Source organism: Phocoena sinus, chromosome 4 (assembly GCF_008692025.1).
Source record: "Phocoena sinus isolate mPhoSin1 chromosome 4, mPhoSin1.pri, whole genome shotgun sequence".
NCBI classification, from domain to species: Eukaryota; Metazoa; Chordata; class Mammalia; order Artiodactyla; family Phocoenidae; genus Phocoena; species Phocoena sinus.
The window spans coordinates 34,756,983-34,783,567 of NC_045766.1; positions in this window are offsets into that span (position 1 = coordinate 34,756,983).

Sequence of the window (26,585 nt, forward strand, 5' to 3'; positions counted from 1 at the left end):
AAACAGCCTGACTTAGTCCCCTCATCCCAAAGAACCAAGAGAAATAAATAACAATAAGTTATCATTGTTGTTTTATATTACTAAGTTTATGCAGCAATAGATAATCAAATCAAGGGTAGAGTCTGTAGGACTGAATCCCTGGAAAGGGAAGAGGATGGAATATGTAGCTCAGAGAGCATAACCTTCATATGTCCTGGGTCCCAGATTCTACTACTTCACCTCTATTTGTACTTTCCATTATGGATTATAAAGTGTCTATTTACTTCTTCATCTCCCTTTCTGGAAGATAGTTGGGTACTTCATAAATGAATGAGGAAAAGGGAGTTGAGGGGATGGGGGAGGCTGAGAACTGAACCCAGATGATGCAAGCAACAATCTCAGGACCCCACTGAAATCTCTCAGGGGCTGAATTTGGTGAACAGCTCCAAGTAGTACAATGCTGCCTGAAGTTGCTGGTGATACCACCAACTCCATCACCTACCGAGTGACCATGGTACTTCATATCCTAGGGTATGTTTCTCACACTGGAGGACATAATACAACAGAATCAATAGGGCATATCTTCCAATTGTACTCCAGTCATTCATTTCACAAATACTTATTGGAGACCTGTTATGTGCTAGGCACAAAGGTAAGAAACTCAAAACAAAATTTTAATTAAAGTAAACACAAGTATATTATGGAGAAGAATGTTAAATTAGCATGGATTTTTAAAGAAAAAAGAAAAAACCCTCAAAGAACATTTATCCTTACAGTGCCATTATTCTTTATGCCCAGAACCTTGGAGGTAGGAGTGCAGAGTTTTAGAAACTCCCATGTAAGACATTAATGAAAATGTTTATATTTGTAGCATTTCCCTGTACCATAGGTCAAAAATTGGTAGCTCATAACCTAATCTATAGACGTATCTTATTTGAATCACAGAGTGATTTTTTTTTCAGTTTGTTTTACAACTTGAATTAGTGGCTGATATTTTAAAACCAGAGTGTCATTTACTAAGTTGTATTTCTAGCTTCTCCTGAAAAAAATTGGAAGAGCTAGAAATCTTGGGCCCACCTCCTCATGTGGCCACAGTTGGCTGATGCCAAGCTTTCTCCTTTTGTTTCAACAAGACCTGGTCCCAGTACTCGCCATCATCCTCATTACTTTCTGTCCACACAACCCACCAGGTTCGTGGCCTTCCTCTCGTGTCCGTGGTACCTGTCTGGACCTGGGAAGTATTTGAATCTACATCCCCAGTTCTAGGTTGAATCGTTTGGGTCATTTTTCAATATTTAACACTGACTGCTCCAAATTTCTAAAATTTTCAGTATACTACTCTTTTTTTACAATTATGTACTCATATTGTTTTTTTCTTCCAGTTTTATTGAGATATAATTGACATACAGGACATTGTAAGTTTAATGTGTACAGCACGATTTCACTTACATACATCATGAAATGAGTACCACAATAAGTTTAGTGAACATCCATCATCTCATAAAATACAAAATAAAAGAAATAGAAAAAAAAATTTTCAGGTTACTAGATTTAACAGTCAGATCCAGAAATTTAACCTTATCTGCCCAAGTCCCAAATCAGAAAATTATAGAGCTGGTGTAGACCCACTTTTCTGATCATGGTCATAGGATTCTGAAGGCTGCCACATAACCGCAGGGCTCAGAAACAGCCCCCAAGATTATCTGACTTACTCTAAAGGAAAGAATCAGTCTCAAAGCATGCATCTCCCCCAAACCCAGCGTCCCAGGAAAATCAGGCAAAGAGGGAATAAAAGAAGGTCAAACCAGGTTATTGTGTAGAGCATGCACTCTCCTTATGGGACACAAATGCCTTCCTGCAGTGTTGGGAAACAAGGAAAGGGGCTCCCCAAACGTCTTTGGATTCTGTCAAGAACAAGTTGGGGTGGGCTTCTCACCAGCACATGGATAACTAGGTAACTAAGTCCAAGTTCCTGTGGTAGTGTGTGTGTATGTGTGTGTGTGCGTGTGCGCGTGCGTGCGCGTGCATGTGTGACCGTATCCACCTTGGGGGCAGTGAGTGTTCACCATGAGTCATGGTTTTGTTTTCTGCACTCAGTGGCCTGTGGGCTGGCAAGGATTGAGGTCTGGAATTTTGCAACAGCTGTTCCTGTCACCTGGGAAGGCAACTGAACATGCACTGGGATCTTTTTTTTTTTTTCCCACTGGGATCATTTTTATCAGCTCATGAGCATAGGCTTTGCCTGCCAAAAGGCCATAATTCTCAGCTAGAAGAATAACATTCCTATCTGAAACCAATGTAGAGTCTTAAATGTCAGAGTCTAAATTCTTATCTTATGTCACAGTCTTAAATTGCTCACATGCTAATTCCAATTTAAGGTGACTAACTACTAAAAGGAACAGCTACAACCTCTTTTCAGATGCTACCATAATGTGGAGAGAATCCATCAGTAAACAGAGTGGAGATGAAGTCTCATTCTACTTTAACTTATCTTAAAATGACTTTCATGTGGTTTCAGGAAATAGCCGCCCTGTCCTCCATCCATGAATTTACTATACAAACTTCTCTGCCTGGCAACTGTTCCAGGCTCGTTTATATCACCTTGCAGCCCTGGTCTTTCCGGACCTAATTTTTAGCCCATCATCTATGAAAGTTACCTTAATCCCTTGATCTTACATTCACCTCTCCCTGGACCCTCTCCAGCCTGTCCGTGGAGAGAGGCACAGTGTCCTTTGGACTGTAGCCATGGGAGAAATGCTGATTATGTGATAACCACAGGCACTGCCTGTTCCCTGCAAATGGCACACAGCAATGACAGAGGGATGCCACGGGGGAATGCTGACTCCCCTCTTGCTGGGGAAACCTGTATTAACATGTTTGGGATAATGAAACCAATTAGTCTGGTCAGCAGATGTAACATAAAAACACCAAACACCAAACATACTTAGCTAGCAAGCCAAAGATCTGAGCCATGATTAAGTCTTGGAAGACAGTTAAAAGTCTAAAATTCATAACAGTTCTATCAATACCACTAATTGGGAACTCTTCAAAGCTCTCTCATCTAAATGCCTGCAAAAAAAAAAAAAAAGTTGCTTATTTTGAAGGCTGCCTGGTGTAACAAAGCGAAGTTTCAAGGCAACAAGCATTTACATGTATGTAATATTGGAGGAGAGGAGAGTGGAAATTTTTGTTTAGGTCAGTATTTAATAAAATTACCTGCCTGCTGTTTCCAGATCCAACAATAGTATTAACAGAAAATTCTAGGTAAGATTATTGCTGCAAATATGTGCAACTGTCACTTCGACATGCAATGATTTACTTTTAATAGTAATTCTTGGTCTCATCAAATCTGGACCTCTTATTACGAAGTAGTGACTCCTGCACTAATAATTCTTCTACTGTAACATTTTTTTCCTCTGCTTCTGGAGTTGTTAAGGGTTTTGGTCTTCAGTCCTATCAGATGCAAATAATACTGAGAGAGAGCATATCTTTTGTTATTATCAGTGGGTATCATGGAGGAAAACAATAAAAACTTAGAAAGGATTGATTGTCAGAGTATAAAAAGGAGTTTCAGGAGACACCTCATAGGCAAAGAGAGAGGGCAAGGAATGCAGAGTGTGTGTGTGTGTGTGTCCAAATTTAGAGGAAATGGCAGGAGGCAATTCTAGAAAGGAAATGAAAAACCTCTCCTCCTCCTCCTCTTTCCTCATTCAACTACTTCACAATTTTGCTACAAGTTAGCCCTGCCTCTAAGGTCTCTAGCGACTTGCTCACCTTCCATCTTATTCAACTTAAAAATGAAGAAGAAAGCCCAGGATAGCTGCTCTGTGCACAAATCAAGGAAAAGGCCTTGAGAAGAGTAAACAAGGAAACTAACTCTGAGTGGCTCAACATTACATAGGGACAAAGAATAATGGACTGGTTCCCGGAAATGCCACACCATTCAGATGAGGCCACAGGTTGCCTGTTTCCAGGACACTCATTACTCCCTGGAAGGGACTTGTGGCATGCAATCCTATGAGAAGCCAAGCATGCCTTCCTGATGAAACAGCAGGCCAGCATGACGGCAGATTAGGATATTGTTCTGGGACAAAGGGGAACACACATAGGCTATTCTGAGAAGGTTAGAAAGTTCTGATTACCCCACAGATTGGCCCAGACAATTAGTGTGTGGGCATTGCAGAAGAAAAGTATTTTTATTAACATAATTTTCCTTTTTATTTAATACAAGTGGTAATTCTTTTCTAATTATCATGAGTTGAACCAACAAAGAGCAGAGAAGAAATATTTGCTTTTGATTATATGCATTGTTGTTTTCCTCGGGAAAGGGGATGAGTGGGGGTGAATATTGAAATGAAGGAACCAGAAAGCATAAACGAGACCATATTCTTGGCTCCCACTTAGAAGGAAGCAGAATGTTTGGAGCAGTATCACAGACATCTGCTAAACATCCATGTTCCTTGGTCTACCACAAACTGGTTCTTTTCAAATCATAAATATATAAATGTTTTTCCAAAAGAGAAGAATCAATACTATTGTTTATTCACACTAGTTTTCTTAAAAATGTTAAGTTTCACCAGACATACAAAATTTTGCAGAATCTTTGCCAACTCTTGCCTATTTTTCCTTCTTAAAAGCAGTTAGGGTTCTTGGTGTGAGACTCTTGTGAACCTTATTTTTTAGGCAATTTCTGTAAATAAACTAAAACATTATGTTTCATGGATAATTTTCCTCTCAACTAAAACAGTTCATCCATTTCAGTTGACATTGGCAAGAAAATATCCACCTATTTCATCTTGATTGGTTATTTCCATCAACTGTAAAAAATAAATAAATAAAAGGAAGAATGCCTCAAAGATACTTATGTCCCAGAAGATGGTTAAGCAAACGGGTAAAATATACAAAAAGAATGCCATCTTGTTAGCTGCACCACCAGAATGACAACAAAACATCACCCTAGGAAGTAATGCCATGGTTTCCAAACATGCCCTCATGTTATAATATGAACCATTGAGATACTGGCCCACACTGAGAGGACCACATCCTTTGCCTACAGGGATCCAGATGCTATCTTGTCCGTGGGCCCCAAAGGGAATGACCTTGTTCAGTCTGTGACCTAGAACCAGATACCCTGGAAAAGCAAACGATTTGGAGAGACTTACCAAGGATTCTGATCTATTTTGGGCAATGCCACTGGGTGTGATATTGAGTGGTTTAGGGAGCCAAAGAGAACTGATTACAAGATGACTAAGGAAAGGCCCAAGGGGCTTCAGGTGAATTCTGAAGAGCTGCTCTTTTTTTTTTTTTTTTTTTTATAACAAACTGGACTTCTTGACACAAACTTACCCCAAATCCTGGAAACAACAACTAGGGAATACCAGTTAAAATGCATGAATTGTTTTGAGCCAAGTCGTGGAAGAAGTAAACTCAGTAAGCATTTGTTATTTTAAAATGTTGATTCACAATTTAAAGGAAGGGTTTAGATAAATTCATGGTTTGTAGGTCCATAATGTATCATTAAGAAAAGCTGATGATATTTAGGATACATTTTGTGGTTGATGTCTACAAGGTTAATGATATACTTTCACAAAACAAAGACTTAGTTCTTTGAGTGCAAAAGGCCTGAAAGATCATGTAGTTCAGTCTCTTAATTTTACTAGAGAAAGAAAATAAGGTCAAGAGAGGCTAAGTGATGACAGCCAACTAATGACTCTTAACTAGATGCCAGACCTGGGGTACACAACTTTATCCAGATGCTATTCCAAAAAATCTATACATCTATCTGTAGATAGATATACATATGTATACATATATAATCAATAGAGATTCAAAATGTGCATTATCATATAAAAAATTCTGAGTAGTCTTTCAGTAAAGAAATCTGTTCAGCTTTACTAAACTTAGCCTTTCTAAATTCACTTGACCACAAAGCCCTTTTTGCCATGCAACAATTATTAAGATCCCATGAAACTGAATCATGAAAATGCTACATGAAAACTTCATTTGTGTCCATAATTATTCTATTTGGTTTGCTGGCTCATTTTTTTAAAAATTTTTTTTATGGTATGTGGGCCTCTCACTGTTGTGGCCTTTCCCGTTGCGGAGCACAGGCTCCGGACGCGCAGGCTCAGCGGCCATGGCTTACGGGCCCAGCCGCTCCACGGCGTGTGGGATCTTCCCGGACCAGGGCACGAATCCGTGTCCCCTGCATCGGCAGGCGGACTCTCAACCACTGCACCACCAGGGAAGCCCCTGAGTTTATTTTTTATATGGTGTGAGGGAATAGTCTAATTTCATTGTTTTACCTGTAGATCTCCAGCTTTCCTAGCACGACTGTTGAAGAGACTGTCTTTACTTCATTGTATATTTTGCATCCTTTGTTGTAGATTAATTGACCATAGGTTAGTGGATTTATTTCTGGGCTCTCTATTCTGTTCCATTTATCTATGAGTCTATTTTTGTGCCAACACCTCCACTCGTATTTCTAATAAGATCTAAATCTCACCCTTCCCAAAACTAAACTGCTGATCTTTCCCACAAAAGCTACTCTGCCCATAGCTTTCCTCTTCTCAGTTGATAGAAGTTTTGTTCTTTCAGTTGCTCAGGTAAAAACCTTAAGTCATTCTGGACTTCTCTCTTTCTTTCACATCTTACAACCAATCTAATTGGAAATCAAGTTGGTTCTATCATCAAAATAGATCCAGATATCAGTATGAACTCACATTTAGTTTAGGAAATATATATATATATAAATAAATGTAGTATGTATATGTATGCATATTGGTAGGTAGAAGAATGCCCCTTCCACAAAGATATCTACATTATAATCCTTGGAATCTTTTACCATACATGGTAAAAGGGACTTTGAAGATGTGATTAAGTTTTAAACCTTGAAATGGGGGGATTAATTTGGATTATCTGGGTGGGTCCAGTGTAATCACAACAATCCGTAAAAGAGAGGAGGAGATGTGATAACAGAAGCAGAGTGTCAGAGTGATGCAATGTGGACTTGAAGGTGTTATGATACTGACTTTGAAGATGGAAGATAGGGCCATGAGCCAAGGAATGCAGGAAGCCTAGAGAAGATGGGAAAGGCAAGGAAACAAATTTTCTCCTAGAGCCTCCAGAAGTAACACAACCCTGCCAACACCTTGATTTTAGCCCACTGAAATCCATTTCAGATTTTGACCTTCAGGGCTGTCAGATAATGAATGGGTATTGTTTTAAGTCACTAAGTTTGTGGTAATTTATTACAGCAGCCTAGGAAAATAATACACTTGTCTTAGAACTACACATCTATTTCCTAGCTCTGTCTGCTGAGAGGGTCTAGAAGCAGTGACCTCCCAGTAGTAATGAGTCCATCTAATGTCCAGATCCTGCTTTCTGTATATTAGTCTCCAACACAAGGTACCAGGGCTTTTTGGGAAAATGGCTGATTCTAGAGCTGGGGCAGAGAAAAGGCAAAATAGTTTGGAGCATTTTATAGCACCAGAAAACAAGGAAGTGCTCTAAAACATGGGACACTTCAAAAAGGCACAGGAACAAGACTGAAAGACTTTCCAATGGCCAAAACTGGAACAATTTGAGCAACAACATAACAATAGTATTGGATTATAACTCAAAGGGGAAAATAATCCATGAATTTATACTGATATAAATAAATGATAAGATATATAAATACATTGGTGAATAGAGACAAATCCTCCTTTCAAAAAATATTCCAATTAATAAATGTGGAAGGAATGAGGGATATAGAAAATCACCATTACAACCCCACAGCAGTAACTTTTGCAGGCAAGATCTGCTTAGTGCAAAACTCTAAGGAGAAACAAGATATTTGCAAAGTAGTATCTCTCCCAAAATATTTACTAACTACTATAGTAATTTTATCATATGTCCACAAATTCTTTGCTATTCCTCCCTCTAGGAGTTAAAGCTTAATTCTACAACACTTGAGTGTGGGCTGGACTCAGTGACTTGCTTCTAAGGAATAGTGTATGGAAAGAGGGAAATAGTAACTACAGAGAAACCTAGAAGACACCCCTTCAACCATTTGACCACAGTTGCATTACTGGTAATAAGTCATATTGATATCATGTATCCTCTGGTAGGATGTGATGAGAAAGGCCCATCATCTTTGTGGTATTCATCTCCCTAATCTACAATCAATATCAAACCCAAATTGAGAGTCTATGAAATCCTGACCAGTACTCAAAAGTGACAAGGTCAGAAAAGACAAGGCAAAACTGAGAAACTGCCACAGACTGGAGGAGTTTGCATTGTGACAACCAGGTTCAATGTGGTATCCTGGATTAGATCCTGGACCAGAAAAAGACACTAGCAGAAGAAAACTGATGAAATCCAAATAGTCTATTTCTCCACAATAGAATGTCAATTGCCCTTCATGAGAACAGGAATCTTCGTGGTTTTTTTGTGTTTTTTTTAAATCCAGTGATATATCCCAAGCACCTAGAACAGTATCTGGCACACAGTAGATACACAATAAATTGTTGTTAAATTGAATTTAACCTGACACATTCAGATCCCTAGAATATGAAACAATCTTCAAATGGTATCAGAATCCCTAGAAGCTTTCATGTAAATTCTTTCTCTTCAAGTCCATATACTTATATGCTTTGCCTTTAAATAAAAGTTTACTACTTAGGTTTAATAATGTATTCAAAATTCATGATATATTACCTTATAAAATTATCATTTTTGTAGATCAAAATAGGTGAGCATTACAACTTCATATAATTCAAGATAATGAGATAATTTTGATCAGTTGTTTACTACTAATAATTATAACTCAATTCAGATGATTTTTAAACCACTTTATTGAGGTATGATTGACATACAAAAGTTATATACATTTATATATAACTCAATGAGTTGAATTTTAAGTATACATTTGTAAAACCTTACCATAATCTATGCCATAAACAATATCCATAACCTCCTCTACTTTATTTAGTATTATTAATTTATGTGATAAGAACATTTAACATAAGATCTACCCTCTTAGAAAAATTTTAAGTGTACAATACAGTATTGTTAACTATAGGAAGTATGATATACAGTAGATCTCTAGGACTTATTCATCTTGTATAACTGTAACTTTGTACGCTTTGACTAATTATTACATCCCTGTTTCCCCCTTCTTCCTGTCCCTGGCAACCACTATTCTATGCTCTATTTTATCTATTTTAGATCCCTCGTGTATTGTCATGAAGTATTTATCCTTCTGTGTCTGACTTTTTTCACTTAACATAATGTCCTTCAGTTCATCCATGTTGTCACAAGTGACAGAATTTCTTCTTCTTTAAGACTGAATAATATTCTATTGTATGTATATACCACATCTTCTTTATCTATTCATCTATTCACCTGTCCATGGATAAAAGTGTCTGATGTACAGCAAAGTGATTCATTTATATAATATATATATATTCTTTTTCAGAATCTTTTTCATTGTAGTTTATTACAAGATATTGAATATAGTTCCCTGTGTTATACAGTAGGTCCTTGTTGGTTATCTGTTTTATATATAGTAATGTATATCTGTTAATCCCAAACTCCTAATTTATCCCTCCATCCCTTTCCCCTTTGGTAACCATAAGTTTGTTTTCTATGTCTGTGAGTCTGTTTTATAAATAAGTTCATTTGTGTCATATTTTTAGATTCCACATATAAGTGATATCATATGATATTTGTCTTTGACTTACTTCACTTAGCATAATAATTTCTAGGTCCATCCATGTTACTACAAATGGCATTATCTCATTCTTTTTTAAGGTTGAGTAATATTCCATTCTCTCTCTCTCTCTCTCTGTGTGTGTGTGTGTGTGTGTGTGTGTGTCTTCTTTATCCATTCATCTGTTGATAAACATTTATTTTTGTTCCCATATCTTTGCTCTTGTAAATAATGCTTCAGTGAACATTGGGGTACATGCATCTTTTTGAATTATAGTTTTGTCCAGATATATGCCCAGGGGTGGATTGCTGGATCATATGGCAGCTCTACTTTTAGTTTTTTGAGGAACTTCCATACTGTTTTTCATAGTGGCTGCACCAACTTACTTTCCCACCAACAGTGTAGGAGGGTTCCCGTTTCTCCACACCCTCTCCAGCATTTGTTATTTATAAATTTTTTAATGATGGCCATTCTGACCAGTGTGAGGTGGTACCTCATTGTAGTTTTGATTCTAGTGTTTATCTAATAATTAGCGATGTTGTGCATCTTTTCATGTGCCTGTTGGCCATCTGTATGTCTTCTTTGGAGAAATGTCCATTTAGGTCTTCTGCCCATTTTTCTGTTGGGTTGTTTGGGTTTTTTGTTGTTGAATTGTATGAGCTGTTTGTATATTTTGGAAATTAAGCCCTTGTCAGTTGTATCATTTGCAAATATTTTCTCCCATTCTGTAGGTTGCCTATTCATTTTGTTTATAGTTTTCTTTGTTGTACAAAACCTTGTAAGTTTGATTAGGTCCCATTTGTTTATTTTTTCTTTTATTTCTATTGCCTTGGGAGACTGACCTAAGAAGACATTGGTATGATTTATGTCAGGGAATGTTTTCCCTATGTTCTCTTCTAGGAGTTTTATGGTGTCGAGTCTTATATTTAAGTCTTTAAGCCATTTTGAGTTTATTTTTGCGTATGGTGAGAGGGAGTGTTGTGACTTCATTGATTCACACACAGCCATCCAACATTCCCAACACCGCTTGCTGAAGAGACTGTCTTTTCTCCATTGTATATTTTTGCCTCCTTTGTCGAAGATTAATTGACCATAGGTGTGTGGGGCTCTCTGTTCTGTTCCATTGATCCATATGTCTGTTTTTGTGTCAATTACCATGCAGTTTTGATTACTGTACATTTGTAATATTGTCTGAAGTCTGCAAGCCTTATTCCTCCAGATTTGTTTTGGGTTTTTTTTTTTTACCCTCAGAGTTGCTTTGGTAATTCTGGGGCTTCTGTGGGTCTATATAAATTTTAGAATTATTTGCTCTAGTTCTGTGAAAAACGTCATGGGTAATTTGATAGGGATCACACTAAATCTGTAGATTGCTTTGGGTAATATGGCCATTTTAACTATATTAATTCTTCCAGTCCAAGAGCATGGGATGTCTTCCCATTTCTTTGAATCATCTTCATTTTCCTTTATCAATGTTTGATAGTTCTCATTGTATAAGTCTTTTACCTCCTTGGTCAGGTTTGTTCCTAAATATTTTGGGGTTTTGATGTGATTTTAAAAGGAATTTAAAATTCTTTTTTGCTTTCCCTTTCTGATATTTCATTGTTAGTGTAAAGAACTGCAACAGATTTGTGTATGTTAATTTTGTATCTTTCTACCTTGCTGAATTTGCTTACCAATTTTAGTAGTTTTTGTGTGGAGTCTTTAGGGTTTTCTATATATGGTAACATTATCTGCATATAATGACAATTCTACTTCTTCCCTTCCAACTTGAATACCTTTTTTTTTTTTTTGTCTTGTCTGATTACTGTGGCTAGGACTTCCAATAATACGTTGAATAGAAGTGGTGAGAGTGGGCATCCTTGTCTTGTTCCAGATTTTAGTGGTAAGACTTTCAGCTTTTCACCATTGAGTGTTATGTTAGCTGTGGCTTTGTCATAAATAACTTGTATTATGTTGAGATATGTTCCCTCTACCCACTTTGGTAGGTCACTTCTCATTGCAGTGACTTCTCTTGTTGTAGAGCACGGTCTCTTAGGTGTTTGGCTTCAGTAGTTGTGGCACACAGGCTTCAGTAGTTGTGGCTTGTGGGCCCTAGAGTGCAAGCTTGGTAGTTGTGATGCATGGGATTAGTTGCTCCCAGCATGTGGGACCTTCCTGGACCAGGGATCGAACCTGTGTGCCCTGAACTGGCAGGCAGATTCTTAACCACTGAGCCACCAGGGAAGTCCTTTCATTTTTATAATTTGTCTTTCTGTCTGCTGTTCTGATTGGGTGATTTCCATTATTCTATCTTCCAGATCACTTATTCATTCTTCTGCATTATTTGGTTTGCTACTTATTGCCTCTAAGTTGGCTTTCATCTCAGAAAGTGAGTTTTCTAATTTTTCTTGGCTCCTCTTTATAGTTTCTAGTTCTTTGTTACAGTGATCTGCACTTCTATTGATAGCCTTTCTTAATTCCTTCAGTATTTTCATTACTTCCTTTTTGAACTCAGGGTCTAGTAGACTGGAAAGGTCTGTTTCATTGGTTTTTTTGTTTTTTGTTTTTTTTGCTGTACGCGGGCCTCTCACTGTTGTGGCCTCTCCCGTTGTGGAGCACAGGCTCTGAACATGCAGGCTCAGCGGCCATGGCTCACAGGCCCAGCTGCTCCACAGCATGTGGGATCTTCCCGGACCGGGGCACGAACCCGCGTCCCCTGCGTTGGCAGGCAGACTCTCAACCACTGCACCACCAGGGAAGCCCTCATTGTTTGTTTTTTCAGGGGAATTCTCTAGTTCTCTGAATTGGGAGTAGTTCCTCTGCTTCTTCATTTAACTTATATTTCTCTGACTCTATGTATTTAGGAGGAGCAGTTATCTACTGTGACCTTAAAGGGCTGTTTTTATGTGGGAGCATCCCTGTGTAGGCTGCATGAGTCTAATATTTTTGGTGCAAAAAAATATTTTTATTTTAGTATGGATGCCTGCCACAACTTTCCTCCATGTGTGCTGGCCATTATCCCCTTGATAGAGGTTATAATTGGCATTGTGGTGACCAGACGTGTGTGTGTGTGTGTTTGTGTGTGTGTAATGGCTATCCTAACAGATGTGAGGTGATATCTCATTGTGGTTTTGATTTGCATTTCCCTGATGATTAGTGATGTTGAACACCTCTTCATATTCCTTTCGGCCATTTGTGTATCTTCTTTGGAGAAATGTCTATTCAGTTCCTTTGTCCATTTTTTAATTGGATTATTTGGCTCTTTTGCTTGGGTTATAGATGTTCCCTATATATTTTGGATATTGGTTTGTGAATATTTTTTCCCATTCCATAGATACCCAAACTGGGATAGTTGGTCACCTTTCCAATGCCCATGTGGAGCTTTACCAAAGACTTTAAGCTATGTAAGTTCAGTCTTTGCAAAGAATGTTATATCAGCCAGTTCTGTGCAAGAGCCATCTGATAGTGGGTATCTAGACAGTAACCCCAGAAAAAGATGTCTCAGGGAATTCTGTATAATGGGCCAATACTTCGGAGAAAGGTCCCATACCGTATCCTTCATCCTTGTAGCCACCAGAGAAAGGCGTGATTAAGTTCTAGCTCTGAGGATGTAACCATAGAGCATTTTGTCTGACCCAGGTACTGTGTTGTTGTTTTTTTTAAATTAATAGACAGCACTTTAAATGTAAAGACTTCACATTTTTTTAAAAGATATTTTTAGCTTCTCTTGAAAAATTGGAAGTTCTGATAACATTTGTTTTAAGCTCTTACATGCCAAAAATCTGTTTCAGCTAAGAGTAGTGACTTCCTAGTTCAGATGGGGCATTTGTTCCTAAATCATCATAGTCTCCAACCAACCAGTTTTACTCTTTCCATCACCTGAACCTTGCAGGCATTTGAGTTTATAACCCACTGATTTAGTTGAAAAGGGGAACAGAGGAAGGAAGACATGCTTCAGAAACTAATGATTCAGATTTCAGTTCTACAATTTCTTAGGTAAACTTTTAGAATTTTATCTACTTCATGGTTGAAAACACCAGGGTATAGAGAATTTCACTGTCATCAGAACATAAACATATGAGTTTTAAAACATATAAATGATCTTGTTTGAAAGAAAAAGATAAAAGAGAAACTTTGTCAATTATACTTCAAAAACAAACAAACTCATAGAAAGGGAGATCAGATTTGTGGTTAACAGGGTGGGGGATGGGGAGGGAAGAGGAGAATTGGATGAAGGTGGTCAAAATGTACAAACTTCCAGTTATGATATAAATAAATACTAGGGGTGTAATGTACAAGATGGTAAATATAAATAACACTGCTGTATGTTATATATGAAAGTTGTTAAGATAGTAAATCCTAAGGGTTCTCATCACAAGGAAAAATATACTTTATATATATTTTTTAAAAATTTAACTTGTAGGGCTCCCCTGGTGGCGCAGTGGTTGAGAGTCCGCCTGCCGATGCAGGGGACACGGGTTCATGCCCTGGTCCGGGAAGATCCCACATGCCGCAGAGCGGCTGGGCCCGTGAGCCATGGCTGCTGAGCCTGCGCATCCGGAGCCTGTGCTCTGCAACGGGAGAGGCCACAACAGTGAGAGACCTGCGTACCGCAAAAAAAAAAAAAAAAAAAAAATTAAGTGTAGTTTATTTACAGTGTTGTACTAGTTTCATATGTACAGCAAAGTGATTCTGTTATATATCTTTTTTGTTTTCAGATTCTTTTCCATTAGAGGTTATTACAAGATATTGAATATAATTCCCTGTGCTAGATGGTAGGTCCTTGTAGTTTATTTATTTTATATATAGTAGTGTGTATATGTTAATCTCAACCTCCTAATTTATCCCTCCCCCTTCCTTTCCCCTTTGGTAACCATAAGTTTGTTATCTATTTCTGTGAGTTTATTTCTGTTTTGTAAATAAGTTCATTTGTATCATTCTTTTAGATTCCACATACAAGTGATATCATATGAAATGTGTCTTTTTCTGTCTGACTTACTTCACTTAGTATGGTAATCTCTAGGTCTATCCATGTTGCTGCAAATAGCATTATTTCCCTCTTTTTTATGGCTGAGAAAATATTCCATTGTGTATATACACCACATCTTCTTTATCCACTCGTCAGTCAATAGACATTTAGGTTGCTTCCATGTCTTGGCTATTGTAAATAGTGCTGCTATGAACATTGCTGTGCATGTATCTTATCAAATTAGAGTGCTCTTCAGATATATGCCCAGGAGTGGGATTACAGGATCATATGGCAACTCTATTTTCAGTTTTTTTAAGGAACCTCCATACTGTTTTCCATAGTGGCTGCCCCAATTTACATTCCCACCAACAGTGCAGTTCCCTTTTCCCCACACCCTCTCTAGCATTTATTATTTGTAGACTTTTAAATTATGGCCATTCTGATGAGTGTGAGGTGATACCTTATTGTAGTTTTGATTTGATTTCTCTAATAATTCGTGATGTTGAGCATCTTTTCATATGCCTATTAGTCTTCTTTGGAAAAAATGTCTATTTATATCTTCTACCCATTTTTTGATTTTTTTTTTTTTATATTGAGCTGTATGAGCTATTTGCATATTTTGGAAAATAGTCCTTTGTTGGTCGCATAATTTGCAAATGTACAGTTGCCTGTACTAGTCTCTTATGGTCCTTTGTATTTCTTTGGTTGTAGCTTTTCCTTTTTCATTTCTACTTTTATTGATTTGGGCCCTCTCCCTTTTTTTTTGGATGAGTCTGGCTAAAAGTTTATCAATTTTATCTTTTCAAAAACCAGCTTTTAGTTTCATTGATCTCACCTATGGTTTTTTAATCTCTATTTCATTTATTTCTGTTTGGACCTTTGTGATTTCTTTCCTTCTACTAATTTTGGGTTTTGTTTGTTCTTCTTTCTCTAGTTCCTTTAGAAAATTCGAGATTTTCTTGTTTCCTAAGGTAAGCTTGTATGGCTATAAGCTTCTCTCTTAGAACTGCTTTTGCTGCATCCCATAGGTCTTGGATAGTCGTGTTTTCATTTTCATTTGTCTCTAGGTATTTTTTTATTTCCCCTTTGATTTCTTCAGTGATTCAGATGTTGTTCAGTAGCATATTGTTTAGCCTCTACATGTTTGTGTTTTTTGCATTCTTTCCTTGTGGTTGATTTCTATCTCATAGTGTTGTGATTGGAAAAGAAGACTGATATGATTTCAATTTTCTTAAATTTACTGAGCCTTGTTTTGTGGCCTAGCATGTGATCTATCCTGGAGAATGTTCCATGTGCACTTGAAAAGAATGTGTATTCTGCTGCTTTTGGATGGAATGCTGTATAAATATCAGTTAAGTTCATCTGGTCTAATGTGTCATCTAAGGCCTGTGTTTCCTTATTGATTTTCTGTCTAGATGATCTGTCCATTTATGTAACTGGGGTGTAAATCTCCCACTGTTGTGTTATTGTCGATTTCTCCATTTATGTCTTTAACGTTTGCCTTATATATTGGGGTGCTCCTATGTTGTGTGCATATGTATTTATAATTCTTATATCTTCTTCTTGGATTGATCTCTTCATCATTAGGTAGTGTCCTTATTTGTCTTTTGTAACAGTCTTTATTTTAAAGTCTATTTTGTCTGATATAATATTGCTACTACAGCTTTCTTTTTATTTCCACTTTCATGGAATACCTTTTCTCCATCCCATCACTTTCAGTCTGTATGTGTCTCTAGATCCGAAGTGGGTCTCTTGTAGACAGCATATATATTGGTCTTGTTGTTGCATCCATTCTGCCAGTCTATGACTTTCTGTTGGAGCATTAATCTATTTACGTGCAAGGTAATTATCAATGTGTATACTCTTATTGCCATTTTGTTAATTGTTTTGAATTTGTTTTTGTAGGTATTTTCCCCCCTTTCCTCTTTTGTCCTCTTCTCTTGTGATTTGATTACTATATTTAGTGTTATCTTTGGATTCCTTTTTATTTTTTGTGTGTATATCTATGACAGATTTTTGGTTTGCAGTTACTGTAATGTTTTGATATAGCAGTCTATATATGTACATGATTGTTTTAAGTTGCTGATCTCTTAATTTCAAATGTGTTTTAAATATCCTGCATTTGTATTCTCCCCCTCTCATGCTTACTGGTTTTGATTTCATATTCGTGTGTGGATGACTTCCTACCTTTACTGTATGTTTGCCTTTACCAGTGAGGTTTTCATTTTGTAATTTTCTTGTTTCTAGTTGTGGCCTTTTCTTCTTCACCTAGAGAATTTCCTTTAACATTCGTTGTAAAGCTGGCTTAGTGGTGCTGAATTCCCTCAATTTTTGCTAGTCTGTAACGCTTTTGATTTCTCCATCAAATCTAAATGAGAGCCTTGCTGGGTATGGTATTCTTGGTAGTAGTTTTTTCCTTTTCATCACTTTAAACAGTCATGCCACTCCCTTCTGGCCTGCAGAGTTTCTGCTGAAAAATCAGCTGATAGCCTTATGGGAGTTCCCTTGTATGTTATTTGTTGCTCTTCCCTTGCTGTTTTTAGTATTCTCTCTTTATTTTTAAGTTTTGTCACTTTGATTAAATGTGTCTTGATGTGTTCCTCTTTGGGTTCATCCTGCGTTGGACTCTGTACTTCCTGGACTTGGGTGACTCTTTCTTTTCCCAGGTTAGGGAATTTTTCAGCTATTATCTCTTAATATTTTCTCAGGTTCTTTCTCTCTCTCTTCTCCTTCTGGGACCCCGAGAATGTGAATATTGGGTGCTTGATATTGTCCCAGAGATCTCTTAAAATTCTTTTTCTTTTTTCTGTTCAGTGGCAGTGATTTCCACAACTCTGTTTTCCAGCTCACTGATTCATTCTTCTGTATTATTTAGTCTACTCTTGATTCCTTCTAGTGGATTTTTTTTTTTGTTTAATTTATGTATTCTTCATCTCTGGTTAGTTGTTCTTTATATTTTCTTACTCTTTGTTAAAAAATTCTAACTTCTTACTCTATGCATCCATTCTCCTCCTGAATTCTTTGATCACATTTACAGTCATTACTTTGAACTCTTTCTCTGGTAGATTGCCTATTTCCATTTCACCTAGTTCTTCTTCTGGGGTTTTATCTTGTTCTTTCATCTGGAACACATTCCTCTGCCACCTCATTTTGTCTAAGTTGCTATGTGTATTTTTATGTATTTGGTAGGTTAGTTATATTTCTTGATCTTGGAGAAGTGGCTCTCTGAGGAAATGTCCTATGCATCCAAGCAGTGTCCTCCCTTCTCATCACCTAAGCTATATGTTCTAGAGGTTCCCCTAGAACCCCTAGAGCATGTGTCCATCTGGTGTTGTGGGCTGACTATGCGGGCTGTCTGGTAGGCTTGGTTGGCTCCTCGTCTGGTTGGTTGCCAGGCCCTGCCTTGTGCAGATGCTTCTGGCTGCTCTTTAGTGGGGCCTGGTCACAAGATGGATGTTTGTAGAACCATGGGGGTCCCTGGGGCTAGTGGTGGCTCACTGGTGGGCAGAGTCAGGGTCCACTCACTGGCAGGTAAAGATAGATCCTGGGGTTACTGCCAGACTGCTGGCAGGCAAATCTTGTTCCTGGAGTCTGGCTGCAGGGCCCAGGGATCCCAGAGTTTGTTTCAATCATTGAAGGAGGAGGGCTGGTTGCTGATATGGTTGGGTTTGGGGTGAGTGTGTCGCAAAGGTTGCATTGGCTTGCTAGCGGGAAGGGCCAGGGCCAAGCTGGTCTCAGTGTAGGGTCTGGCTTGTTCTTGGCAGACTCATTCCACAGGCTGCAGATCATAGTTTTCTTGCCTGTGGTGTCTTCCCCCTGGTGGGTGAGTCTGGTCTAGAGGCTTGTGCAGGTTTCCTGGCAGGAAGGGTCAGTGCCTGCGCACGGGTAGGTAGAGCTGGGTCTTGGCCTTCTGATGGGCAGGGCCATGTCTAGGCAGCTGTGGGCTCAGGAAGTCTTTAGGCAGTCTGTCTGCTGATGGGTGGGGCTGTATCCCCACCCAGTTGTTTGGTCTGAGGAGTCCCAGCACTGGTGCCTGTAGGCTGTTGGGTGTGGCCAGTCTTGGCTCTAATTAGCCAGCATGGCAGCTGCCAGGAGTGTTCATGCAGTTGAATGTTCACTAATATATCTACTACCAGTGTCTACATCCCCGGAGTGAGCCTCAGCCACCCCCTGCCTCTCCAGGAGACTCTCCAAGACCAGCAGATAGGTTTGGCCCAGGCTCCTATCAAATTACTGCTTTTGTCCAGGGTCCTGGTGCACATGAGATTTTGTGTGCACCCTTTAAAAGTGAAGTCTCTATTTCCTCCAGTCATATGGGGCTCCTGCAATTAAGCCCACTGCCCTTTAATGTGAAATGCTCTGGGAGTTCATCCTCCCTGTACCATACTCCTGGGCTGGGGAGCCTGACCTGGGGGCTCAGAACTCTCACTCCTGTGGGACAACCTCTGTAAAATAATTATTCTCCACTTCGTGGATCGCCTACCCAGCAGGTATGGGATTTGATTACATCACAAGTCTGCCCCTCCTCCCCATCTTGTTGTGGTTCCATCTTTATGTTTTTAGCTGTAGAAGATCTTTTCTTGTGGGTTCTAGTGTTCTTCCTCGATGGTTGTTCTGCAGATGATTGTGATCTTGGTGTGCTTCTGAGAGGAGGTGAGCTCAGGGTCTTTCTACTCTGCCTCTCGGCTGCTCCTCCCGGCCCCCATCCCAATTTTTGCTCTTAAACTCTGCCTCCCCTCCTGTCTTCGTGGAGATCTCTCCTCCAATGCCTTACCTTAGTAAACTTTTCACTAGTTTGTGGTTTTCCTAGGTGGAACTTGTTTTTCCTTTGTGCTTCGTCTAGTTTCACTTGCTCATTGTGTACCACAGGCAGAAGCCTTGTACCTGGCCCTTCAGATTAGAGTTCTTCCTGTGAAAATCTATATTTCTTTAATTTTGTATCTGTATGAGATGATGAATGTTCACTAAACTTATTGTGATAATCATTTCATGATATATGTAAGTCAAATCATTATGCTGTACACCTAAAACAAACAGTGCCATATGTCAATTATATCTCAATAAAACGAAGAGAAAAAGAGACCCTTCCTCTAAATTTTAGTTAAATGTATAATATAGTTTCCAGAAGCCCAGTGAAAACAAATATAATCTTTAAGCTAAAAAAAAGTCTCTTTTTCATATTTTGAGGTGAAGGAGAGGGGGGGAGTATTTGTTAACTGGAAAGCCAATATCATCTCTTCAAAGGGAAAAAAAAAAACCCCCAGAAATGTCATTTTCTTTTATAAACCTTCATTAGATGAAAGGAAATCAGTAACACTTGCTTTACTTATATTAACTTTTTATCCAAAAGCCCAAGAGTCCTGTATAGTAGTGATCTTAGATCAAAAAAGTAGATATTACATTAATTTCTCTGCCTCCCCACACTGATTTCTTTACAAGTTACAGCTGTCTTGTATTTGCTCTTGCATATATTTCTTAACTTAATGCTAAGTGAAATCAGATGAGGAAATAAAATCAAGTCATTGTAAAAAGATCTCAAAGCCTGCACAAGTCTTTAAACTTAGTTATAAACCCTACTTTGGTTTCCTAAAGTGTAACTCAAAGCAAAGAATTTTACTGTACTATACATTTTAATTTTATTTACATATATATGTAATTCCAACAGCAATCAGAATTAAAATCACTATTTACAAGTTCTTTCCTTGAGAGTAGACTTTAAATAGATCTTTTTGTTTGTTTTATTGGCTGCAGTGTAAACCAAAGGTTGTAGGAAGATATGTTCTAACAGACAATATTCTTTGAGATATGTATTTCAACGAATTTGAGCAGGAAGGAGTGAACTCTCCATTTGTTCACAAAGTTGTCAGTATTCCTTGTTTTTCTTATATTGGTTTTCCATCTCTCTCACTTCTGCTACCTTGCTGTCCCCAAAGGCATGTGAATCTGAGACCCCTAAATTATCGACATGTATATTAATGTAGAATTCACCATGACTAAATTAGTGCCAGATTCAGAAAGAGCAAAAACCATTTTGTAATCTTTAATTTAAAAATAAATTCATGGATTTCAAAGAAATAGACTGTGTCAGTATTTTTATTGATACATGCCCAAGCTGAGATGATATTTTAGGAAAGTTAGAGAGATGGCTTGGAGACATGTGTGCATCGGATTCTCAAACTTGAGCATGTGTGCCTCGGATTCACTGGGAAGACTTGTAAAAACACCAATTGCTTGGCCCTACCCTCAAAGTTTCTGATTCAAAGTATTTGCCTTTCAAGCAGGTTTGCAGATGATGCTGATACTACTAGGTCAGGGACCAAATTTTGAGAACTACCGGAGTAAGAAATACCCAAAGACTTGACATAGTTTTAAAAGGAAGGAAACGTCTTTGTCAAATTTCTCTTTCAGGAGACACACACATAGCCACACAGACTTTATTTTCTTTACTAAGTGATTAAAATTCCTTTAGATAGAACCCAATGGGAGCAAAAATGATAGTAGTGAATTACTGAAAAGGAATAAATAAGATTTAGAGGGATGTAGAGGGATGGGTTAGAAAGGTGGTTTGAGGGGTAGGCTTTATAAATACAGAGTGCACTGACTTGAGAGAAACCAATCCTTACCCACGCAACACCAAACAACAATATAGCTTTGGATACTTATTTGCAAAGATAATTCATACTACACAGATCCCTGGTCTGGTTGTAAAACACATTTTCATCAACTTGCTAGGGAAAAATCTCCCTTATACTCCTTTATCAAACTATCGGCCAGACGTGAAAAAAAAAAAAAGACAATACATCGAGTAGTTTTGTCAGAAATCAGTCTAACTACAACATGATTGATCATTACTGAGCCTTTAGGTTTCCATCATTCTTCAAGTCCTTCTTCTATAGGCAGTCACCAACTCATACTTCACCTATCTCAAGGGCAGAACAATTCCAACAGTTTTTCCAGAGCTGAGTATTGAGTCGGATTTTTCCTTTCCTGTTTCTTAGACTAAGATGATTAATCAGAAGGGCACTAATGCTTTCACTCCCTGGGCTATGGCCTTCCCCTGAAAGAAGAAATTTCAGCTGATAACTGTTAAGCAAAATTATCACAGGCAATGGGTTTCAAATGCTTCTCGGTAGCTAAATTTCTTATATTGACATCAGTGAAAACTGGGATATGGTTTGAAAATGTAACACGGAGCTCTGCCGTACACTTGACCCTGCATCTGCTTTCCTCCAGGTGATGCATCACAAAACCTTGCTGTCTGCTTTGACTCCACTCTGTTCCTATGACCTGACATGTTTACACATCACACCACTTTTCTTCTCAAAAGTTTTCCTTGTCACTAACTGTGTCCATAAAGTTACAATGATTAATGAGTTGTTGCTGCTGTTGTTATTGTTTTAAAACCTCTTTGGATTCCTGTATTAGAGTTACTACTGAAATGCCCACTGATTTATTTTTTTCACTTTTCTCTAAAATGAATTTATGTAGATGTAGGTTTTTTTAAGGTCTTCTAAAGGATTATTTTTGTGGGTATTTTTGTGTCATTTGTAAGTCCCAAGACTGTGAAGCAAAGTCCCTAAACTTGAAAGTTTTAAAATCATCGCTTTCTAGAGACATATTCCAGGCAACCCCCAGGGAGAATTTCAGAGCTCCCACATCATCGTCACTGTATACCGCCTTTAGTGGATATACAATCAAGAATGGTGGGAAAGTGAATACATCAGCCTCTGCCTTAGAAGAAGAAGAAGAAAAAGAAGAGGGGGAGGGGAGGAAAGAAGGTGGACTATTGAGCACCTCACCAAGGAGAGCTGTTTAGAGTGCTTTAACTGCATGACGAGACAATCTAATGGGATACAGAAATATAAGCAATATAGATACGTGCAGCAGCATAAATAAGATCTAAGTCATTTGCTGTAAGAGTACAATGCTCTCTGAAGCTCTACCAGGCTTAAATGCACAGGCTTTGAGACAGAATTTACTATAGCAGAAAGAATGTACAACATAACATAGCGATCTCCAGGCTCAAAAGGATACTGCCTGGGTTCAAGTTCTGATAGTGACAAACTGTGTGACTGGAGCTTGTTACTTAACCTCTCTGAATCTGTTTCTTCATCTTTAAATGAACATAATAATCATACCTAGTTAAGACAGCCATCATAAAGATTAGATGAGCTAACACAGGCAAAATGCTTAGAATAGTACTTGGCATGTGATCCAGAGCCCTAGGTCAAGAATTTAAGTTCAGCTGAGCTGGTGACCAGCTGTGAGATTTTGGGCAAGTCTACCTTCATAAGTCTCATTACACACATCTAGATACACTGAGCTTTCATGAGAATCAAGCAAAATAATGTATAAGAAAGCATTTTTACAATTATAACATGCAAACTATTTTGTAAATGCATTGAAATGATTTTTGGATTGATACCCACTAAATTGATAATTGTGGTTATCTCTGACCAGGGAGTAGAATTAAAGATAGGTGAAGGGAATCTAAGCTTTTTACTTTCTTCTATAGTGTTTGAAATATGTTTAGAGAGAAGTCATTTATTGCATATGTACCTTTTGATGACAGTCTTCTGCATATGTTATTCTTATTAGAACTATGCAAGCATCTAAAAACTCTTGACATCTAGGGATTATAGTTTTACTTCCAAACGCCTGTGTAAATATCTTTGTACAGTACTGACAACATGAAAACTCTCAACTACTCTCCATATCTGCAGATATAGAGAAAGGTTTAAAGTTCTATGGAGGAGATTCACGTTGTACCAAAATTTAAAGGGTCAAGGAAGTATTGACAGTTGTATAAATGTAGGTGTTGGGAAGAGAGGTGGAGTATGTTAGGGCCAATAGTGGTTCTTTTTGGAACAGAATGTGCAAAAGTGGCCTAGAGCTATAAGAGAGAGCAGGCAGCCCAGATATAGAGCTGGTCAAGAACCTTAAGTTCTATGGTACAAGTTGCCTTTATATCAAGGGACTGTAAGAAATCTAAGAACTTGAAAACATTGCACAGAATGGGACTGAAATAACAGAAAATTATAGAAAACCAAAAGGAGTTTAAAAGAGGTAAGGGAGGGCTTCCCTGGTGGCGCAGTGGTTGAGAGTCCGCCTGACGATGCAGGGGACACGGGTTCGTGCCCCGGTCCGGGAGGATCCCACATGCCGCGGAGTGGCTGGGCCCGTGAGCCATGGCCGCTGGGCCTGCGCGTCCGGAGCCTGTGCTCCGCAACGGGAGAGGCCACAACGGTGAGAGGCCCGTGTACCACAAAAAAAAAAAAAAATAATAATAATAATAATAATAAAAGAGGTAAGGGAGATCTTGCTAAAGGATTTAACTGTGGAGACCAAGAAGCATGAAAATGAAGTATTGCCCAGAAGAAACATGTAGCTGTCAATCCCTTATTTAGGTCAATGATTTCCTTCCCCTGAAATCTGGTGCATCTCACAGTATAATTGGGGGGGAGAATCTGGTAATTTGGTGATCATATAGTATAGTTGAAGAACAATTTGTAATTCAAAATCAGAAGATGTGTGTTCAAGCCCTGGTTGTAATAATATTAACTATAATAATCATGAATAAGTCTCAACATCTCTGCACTCCAGTTCCCTTATCTCCACAGCATGGAGATGATGATAACATCTACTTCACAGAGTTGTTGGGTGCAATAAATAAGAATGTATGTAAGAAGTAATGAGGAAGTTTATGATACTAATAATGACTAAGATACTCTCATACAAATTGAACATTCAGTAAGTGACAGACATTGTGCTAAGAGCTTCACAAACTTGATATGTCACATGAGGCTGTTTGGTTAAAGGCAATGTTCAGGCATTCATTCATTCACTTGACATATATCTGTTGGACATTTCCCTGTTATTTCCAGTGAATCCTACTTTGTCACATGTCCTACACTCAAGAAGTTTACCATCTAGTGCTGGATGCAAAAGGGAAATTGTCTCACTTAGGAAGAATAAAGACCCTAGATGGGTGTGTGTGTGTATGTTTGGAGATATGGGTGGTCAGAGAAAGCTCTTACCAAGATGGTAATGTCTAAAGACACTGAATTCTAAGTAGTGCTTTTCAAATTGTTGGTCAAGTCACTGATTTTAAAATCAGTTTGGTGGGTTGAGACTTGTATTTTGTTTTAAATGATAACTGACTCCCCTTGTTTGTATCAGAGGACTCTGAGAATCCAGATATGTTACTAGGGTGGCAGTGAGATCCAAACAGTTCTCAGACTATTTGGCATCCTAATGGGGCCACTGAACTAAAGGCTTTTTGCAGAAACCTGAGCAGCCCCTGGAAGAACTCATCTCTGTCAGAGAAGGAGCCAGGCTTGAGGAGCTTGGTGCAGCAATTGTGAATTCAGTGTGGCAAGTGAGTCTGTCTAGGCCTGCCCTGGATGTATGTCTGGGTTCTAGGGAGAGAGAGGAGAGGCTGAGGATAAAAATGGAAAGAAATATTTAATTAAGCTCTGAGACACATTGTGGCCTAGTCAGTACTGCTTTAGAACTCCACGAACAGCAACTTGACTGTAGACCACCACACAAATCCAATGAGAGCTCTGATGGGAGAGGTAGGGAGAAGCAGGAAAGCATCCATGGTGCCTGGGAGAAACTGTGGGGCTCTGCAGAGGAGAAGTGACTAGAAGAAGCAGACATTTATTTATATGCCTCCGTGAGACCCTCCTGGGTTCCTCATCAGGAGGGAAGCAACAACTAGGGAAGTTTGAATTACTGGTATTAAAGGTGATCCCATTACTCTGCACAGGCTACTGAAAGTGGAAAAGTGTGTTGGTTAAATATGAGAATAGGAAAAGTGAGAGAATATTAAATAAAAGAACATGAGCAGAAAGGGAAAAACAAAATTGGATGGATCTGGCCACTTTCTTGAAGAGGTGATCGTACTCTGACTCCAAAGCAATCTGTCAACAGGCTCAAAAGCAAGTTTCTGCCTTTAGCAACATAAATGAGGAATATGCCCAATGTTTACAACATGCTGATGAGATTACGAGGTTTATTAGACTAAGGGATTGCATTTTCTAAATCAAAATGCATCCTATCCTGAGTATACCTTCACATGATACAGATGAGAGAAAATGTGGCTTTGAGCACATCAGTATGCAAACCACTAAGAAGCTTATTTCCATTTACTCTTCACTTCTGGACCAATTTTACAGAGCGAGTAACTTATAACAACTCAAAAGTTCCTCCATGACCCTGTTTCATTCGGCATCAAGATTGCAATCAATATCTAATTTCCTTTAATATTCATAGACATAAGCTCCAAAAGGAACTTTGACAGATATATATTTGTGTCATTTGGAATTTTGAATTTATAACGGCATGTATGTCCAGCCCAAGAAAATGACTGAAAATGGACTTAAATCTAGGATAATGATGAAAGTTTTAAACTCTTGACTATTTCTGACCTTCTGGAAAAAAAAAAAAAAACCCAGCTCTGTGCCCAGCCAGGATTCATTCAGATGATTTATAAGAAATTGCATACCCATCTCACTTTTGCAAACCAAGAAATCACTTTCAAAAGAGAGTGGAATAAAAGTAAAACATTCATCCATCTCATTCTCTGGGAAATTACCAACTCAAAATATTATTCTTCAGCTTTCGGTATTCTTTCCTATAAAGGAATCTTAGGCCAATGTATATTTATGTTTTAAGTGGAATTCCTCTGCCTGTCCAAAAAAAAAAAGCATAGAAACAAAGAAAAAGGGGGAGGCAATGTCTGAGAAACGGCAATAAGCAATAATAAGGGATAATAAAATAAATAGTAAAAATGGGAAATAATTTCCTCAGAAAATAAAAAGAGAAGATTTATTTAACTACAAGATCTACAGATGGACATTACAGTCTTCCCTGGGTATCTGCATGGGACTGATTCCAGGACCCCTGCAGATACCAAAATCCACAGATGCTCAAGTCCCTTACACAAAATGGCATAGTATT